Raw genomic sequence first — 6,000 nt, 5'->3', positions numbered from 1 at the left:
CTGTATCATACTCTTCAATGTTACAGATTAATTTCCCAGGGTTTTTTCCCCTGTGCATATACTTTGAAAGAAAAAAATCTTGCTATACCTACTGATTTTTTTCACCTCATAAATTGTAAACAGATTTTAATTTCAGATGAAAGTATGCATTCAACAGATATTTACTACTTGTATACTATTATACATAAAGTTATATGCTTAGCAGAATAAAGAAAACAGAAGAGTTGTGGGTAGGTATAAAAAGCCTAACTCCCCACACAAGTTTGGTCCTTAACCTGCTGTGTAATTAGGGTAAATGATCTCATTGTGCTATGTTAGTATTTTGGGTGCCCATAAAAGGCTTAATTAAAAACATTAAAGTAATTATTTTACTTATCCCGTAGTTTCTCTTTCTATATAATGGTGATTAGGGTGGAATATGTTCCTTAGGACATGATAAAAGATAAACAAAAACTAGATAGCAATGCAAGATATAGAACACCTAAATAATTAGGTTTCAAACTTCAATGTAAGATTTCATTCTCACCTTAGAACTTTAGCTGGAGAAGCAACAAAATGCAATTAAAAGAGTAACTTTTACACAAAGACACACATTTGAATCCAAGCTCTATCCCAATTACTAACTCGTAGTCACCCTCAGCAAGTTCTTAACCAATCTGTGTGAAGTATTCTATGGCTGGTGTGGATTTCCTGGTTTGTTTCTTGGGGGTGGGTGGAAGAAGGGAAATGACTGGGAGTTCAAAATATATGTCAGGGCTTACTGATTTGCAGGTTTCACTCTAGGGTGTATAAGCTGCAGATGCTCCAAATGCTAAAATGAGAGTTTTACTCCAGGGCACCAAAGTGGGAGAAGCCTTGATTCTCTCCAGACAACACATCAATTTTTGTGAAAAAAGTATTTTGTTTTAATTTTCCTTCCATCTAAGTCTCATTTTCCTCATCTGTAAAATGGTGATAACAATCTCCACCTGTCAAGATGATTGTGAGGAGTAAGACAGTGCCTGGCACATAGCACTGCATCAGCAAGTTGACACTTGTCTTCTTAGTGATGAGTTCAAGGTTTCTAATCCTATGATTTTATCAGAGACACACAGTGTTACCAGTGTCGGGTCAGTTAAGATGCTTGCTGAGGCACACATGCCCACAACAACCCTTGATTAAGGGCAAGTATTCTCTCAGCAGTGGTTTTCTCAAAAGGCCAGGCCCTATATTAAGGTGTTCCCTGCCATCAAAGAAAGACTCTTACCCTCTGCAGAGAATGACCTCCACAGCCAAGCTACCATCCTTGCAGACCTGAGGCTACACAATGGAGGTGCAGAGCAGGTGGTGAAGCTCCAGTGAAAAGAATGGCAAGAAAAAAGTAGGAAATCCTAAATGTCAAGTGGGTGGAGTCAATGAAGGGCTCTTTCTTAAAAGTTGTCTCATGGACCCTTTGGAGGCTTATCCAGTTGTGCTTTCTGAATTTTAGGATATGGATAGCTTGTTAGGCTGGGAGCTGTCGCTTGGCCTGCCAACACCCACATAACATAGGTGTCTACCATCTTAAGTGTGGAGATTATAAAGAAAGGACAGAATGAGTTTCACACATACTCTCCCTCCTCCAATATTTATAGAGTACAGGAACTAGAACTTCTGGAAGGCCAGTGTGGTGGTTTAAAAATGAGTCTACAAATTATTTGAAATGCCTCCCCTCAAAAGGTGAAGCCACCCCACCCCCCCACCCCCAGCTTGAATATTGGCTGTACCTAGTGACTGATTTCTAATGAATGGAATGTGGTGGAAGTGATGGCCTGTCACTTCTGAGATCAGGTTATACAGTTCCCCCTGGCTCTCTTCTTTCTTGCTCTTGGAACCTAGCCACCATAATGTAAGGAAGCTCAGGCCACCTGTAGAGGGAATGTATGCATTTTCCAGCTATTAGCTCCAGTTAGGCCAGCATCAACCACCCTACATGTGAATGAACAAGTCTTTATATTATTCCAGCCCCCAGCCTTCGAGTCTGATAAACCATCCCCCTTTGTGTCCAATTTCTCAGCTTCCGTTCCCCTTGAAACTGAAAAATAATAAGTGATTAATGTTGTTTTAAGCCACAAATTATATCAAATCCAAAGTTTGGTGTAATTTGCTCTGCAGGAATAGATAATACAGCCAGTTTGTTGCACAAGTTGGAGCATCTTTAAAGTAATACCATGATTGGACCTATTCACTGATATTTAGATGCAGACTGCAGATAACTGTCATCCATTTATTTTCCAAAAGCCACTACATAGTCTAGACAAGAAAAGTATTTGCTTTCAGTTTGATGAGGAAATTCTCAACAGGGTGCCATTCCTAGAGGATATTTTGGAAATTTGCGGGAGCATATTTTAGCTGTCTTAATAACCGAGGGGCACTCTGGCATTAATTGAGGGATTCTGGATATACAACAATGTGCAAGTCAGCAGTCCTGAAAAGTAAAAATTTATTTTGTATCACACACAACTTTCAAATGTTCTTTGCCCCTGGCTTCTGTTGGGTCTGGTCAATGTGGGCCTCTGAAAGGAGACTGGAGGATGGAGGGAGAGAGATGTTGGGGTATTTACTGTCTTGGTTTCCTCCTCACTAGGTCATGGGTTGGGAGTGGCCACATTACTCCGCCCAAGTCTACAACTCTGTTTGGGGGGAGGGGGTCCTCTCCTTCAGATCAAAGACTTACTGGGCTCCATTAATTGCTCCCTTCCTTTGAACCTTCAGGAACAAGAGTCATGATGGCTTACCACTATCACTAAAGTTTGAGAGTTACGGCCTTCCATATTGGTTTCCTTTAAGCCTACCTACACCTCCATGACACTCTCCTCTCTTCCTCCTTAAAGCACAACATCTGCTTTCTGCTGGGACATCAACTGATATATCATATGTCTACAGTTTCCTGTTTTTAGAAGTATATTTGTCCTAATGAGTTATTACCCCTTATGTATGATTATTTCCCTATTTCTCTTATAATACGCAACTAAGTCTGGTCTATCTTATCTGAACACAGTTTTTATTCTACTTTTCATCTGGAGTGGATTCTGAATTCTCACTAAATCCAACCTTATTCATTATAACTATCTAACTTCTACATGTAGGTAGCTGTGCCAGTTTGAATGTATTATGTCCCCCAGAAAAAGCCATATTCTTTGATGCAATCTTGTGGGGCAGACAGAATAGTGGGGATTAAGTTGGAACATTTGAATTAGGTTGTTTGCATGGAGATGCACCCCACCCAACTGTAGATGATAACTGATGGGATATTTCCATGGAGGCATGGCCCCACCCATTTGGGGTGGGCCTTGATCAGTGGAGCCATATAAATGAGCTGGCTCAAGGAGAGAAAATGGAGTGCAGCTGTGAGTGACGTTTTGAAGAGGAGCAAGCTTGCTAGAGAGGAACGTCCTGGGAGAAAGCCATTTTGAAACCAGAACTTTGATGCAGACACCAGCCACATGCCTTCCCAGCTACCAGAGGTTTTCTGGACACCATTGGCCATCCACCAGTGAAGGTACCCAATTACTGATGTGTTACCTTGGACACTTTATGGCCTTAAGACTGTAACTGTGTAGCCAAATAAACCCCCTTTTTATAAAAGCAAATCCATCTCTGGTGTTTTGCATTCTGCAGCATAGCAAACTAGAACAGTAGCATTTACTCTTTTATTATGCTTTCAAGTGTAGTTGTGCCATAGCAATTACATATTGAAGTACATATTACATATTATTTATTTATAAATTACTTTTCTGTTTCTCCTTTATATTATAGCTTGAACTATACATATACATATATACACACATACATATATATGATGTGTATGTACATATTCATATATTTAATTATATATGTGGGTAGGTTATGTCATCCGGGAATTTTATTTTTAGACATTAAACAGGATTTACATAATATTTATTATAAAGGAGAGGTTATTGGGCTTGATAGGGTTGAAGACCTGACCTAATAGCTCCACAGCATTTGAAAAGGATTTAACAAGGCTTCCTCCGCGAGGTTGGCCAGGGCTACTCCACAGACTGCTTGAACAACCTGTGTGATTCTGTGCCTTTCCAGAGAATGGGAATTAACCCACCTATAATGAAGACTCCCAAGCGCAGGAAGCTTTCACATGAGCCCCTTCCCCCTGAATGGTCTAGAGCATGGTGGGAATTCTGAGGTCCACCTGACCACCTGGGAGCCTGAGAACTGCTCAAGCTGTTGAAGCCCAAGTCTCCTATGGTGGGAGTGGACAAACAATATGGCATCCTTAGGCTACATTTACTTATCCAGTTCTCCACTTCCCGAGACATTAAGCTAGACTACACTGACAAAAAAGAGCAATGAAATAGACGGCTTCATTGCTGAATCCAGGAGTGATAACAATGGGACATACCAGTGCCTCTTGAAGAGTACTAGAATGTCAAAAAATGTTTGTGAGGAGCATGTGTTATAAGACACCATCCTATAAATTGGCTGAAAATTCTTAATTTTTTTTTATCCTTCTGTGTCCTCATAAAACACACCATTATGACTTCCTTTAGAAAGCTTCTGGTTATAATGTAACAAAACAAAGAGACAAAGTGCACCGGAGCCGATCTCACTAAAAACAATTAGACTTCTGAACGGCTATAACCATTATGGCTCCAAAATAACATCTTTGAAGAAGCTGAGAATAGTTTGCAGACTTGACATCATTTATCCTTACAATAAGCCTATAGGTGGGTGGGTATTATCATCCCCATTATGCCTTATGCAGTTAGGACTGTCTCAAGATAACCCAGAAAACTGGCCATAAAAATCAGACTGGAAACAAGGAGTGGAATTTTCACTTTCGTTCTGGGCCTGTTAGAACTTGTTTCTGCTGCCCGCAAGGCGCATGAGACACTGGGAAAATGTGCATATATGTGGCCATCCAAATGTGAAACAGCAATATCAAAGCCTCAGGGCTTGAAGCACTCTCCAAAAGAAGAAAAGAAAAGTTTCTAATATGTCACTAAAGGGAAACTGCAGAACAACTCTAGCCAACACACATGCTCAAAGCACTGGGGCCTTTCAAGTGTCAGACCATGAAAATGAAAGGAAACAAAGAAAAGAAATATTAACAAAAATGAAGAGAAGAAATCAAGAAACAGTCCTTTCCAGCAAAGCAGTGAGGAAAAGGGGGAGAGAGGCTCTGCTGGAACCCTCCGCCACTAGAGACGTTAAAATACACACGCGCGGGAATCAAAGATGGGAAGAAATACATTGAAATGATTTGCCTTTTTGAGTCATCTAATTTTAATCTGCAATTAAGTGCAGTCTTCTTTCTATCTGGTGTATCATTCAGTGGCATCTATACAATCTGAAGTACTTCAAGGTCTTCCCAGTTAACAGATGTACAACCAATGCGTGGTAAATCCGTGATCCTATGTGATTGTCAGTAACATCTGAAAATATCTCAACCTGTTGTTAACCCGAAGCTTTTTTCCTAAATCAGAAAAGATTAATTAAAACTATAATAGGAAAGCAGTTTTTAAAGAAAATTGAAAGCACTCCGATAGTGCATTCATTTTAGAGTTCGGTTTCTGCCTGGCTAGGTAATGCACATTGGAGCACATTCTTCAAGACTTCAGGGTGTCTTGAGAAGTGTGAAGAAGCAGTGGACAGAATCAGGGACCTGACTTGGAGGGCTGGCTCCGTGTGACCAACTGGGTGACTTTGCACAGCTCACAGTCCTTGTACCTCGATTCTTCGTTACAAAGGAACAGGACCAAACTGGAAGGCTTCTGAGGCCCTTTCTTGAACTCACCTGCTTATACGTGAATTTGCTCAGACTAGAGGTGAAATCATTGCATACTGTAGTTGGACACACCTGGGGCCAGCTCGTGTCCTTCCCCCCCCCACACACACACTTTCTGATGTGCACTTCAGCACCACCAGAGAATTAATTGATCGAACTTGAAGTACTAACAGAATGTTAAAGAGCTTTCTACACCCGCCACATTGCCTTGTGAGTAC

This window comes from Choloepus didactylus, chromosome 19, assembly GCF_015220235.1.
Source record: "Choloepus didactylus isolate mChoDid1 chromosome 19, mChoDid1.pri, whole genome shotgun sequence".
In the NCBI taxonomy this organism is placed as follows: domain Eukaryota; kingdom Metazoa; phylum Chordata; class Mammalia; order Pilosa; family Megalonychidae; genus Choloepus; species Choloepus didactylus.
This window is presented reverse-complemented; position numbering follows the sequence as displayed.